General features: G+C 43.9%; 1 protein-coding gene across 1 annotated transcript in view; it reads left to right on the plus strand.

The window, feature by feature from the left end:
* Window positions 1–415, plus strand: part of LARP4 (La ribonucleoprotein domain family, member 4) — a gene marked incomplete at its 5' end in the record, with an annotated part of 13,068 nt that overhangs the window by 7,285 nt on the left and 5,368 nt on the right.

The following is a 415-nucleotide window of genomic DNA, read 5'->3' on the forward strand; positions in this document are numbered from 1 at the left end:
GGGGGGGGGGGCAGGAGAAAGAGCGGTCCTTAAATTGTGCCCAAACTTAAAACCTGTAAAACTCTCACATCTGTGGACCCTTCTCAGAAGTATGGATGCTGAAACTGTACGAGAATTGTATGTACCCAAGTATTAACATCTTGAAATGCCCACACGTTCACTGCTGCCTTGTAGAAAACGTCTGTATAATCCTTAAGCTTTTAAATTCTTTTGGTTATGTGAAGACTGCCATTTGTGAGACATCAGTCATTGTGAAGTTGTAGCTTCAGGGTCAAGTGTGTACAGGTTCTGCTGGTCTGTCTCGGCTGTCTTATCTTTCCTGCCAATCTTGCTCAGCCTTTGTGCGAGTACAAAGCTATGGTTTTGTGGTAATAAATCTTCCTATTCTGGAAGCAGACGCTGGTTACACTTCAGC

Source organism: Pterocles gutturalis, unplaced genomic scaffold (genome assembly GCF_000699245.1).
Source record: "Pterocles gutturalis isolate BGI_N339 unplaced genomic scaffold, ASM69924v1 scaffold32868, whole genome shotgun sequence".
Classification (NCBI taxonomy): Eukaryota; Metazoa; Chordata; class Aves; order Pterocliformes; family Pteroclidae; genus Pterocles; species Pterocles gutturalis.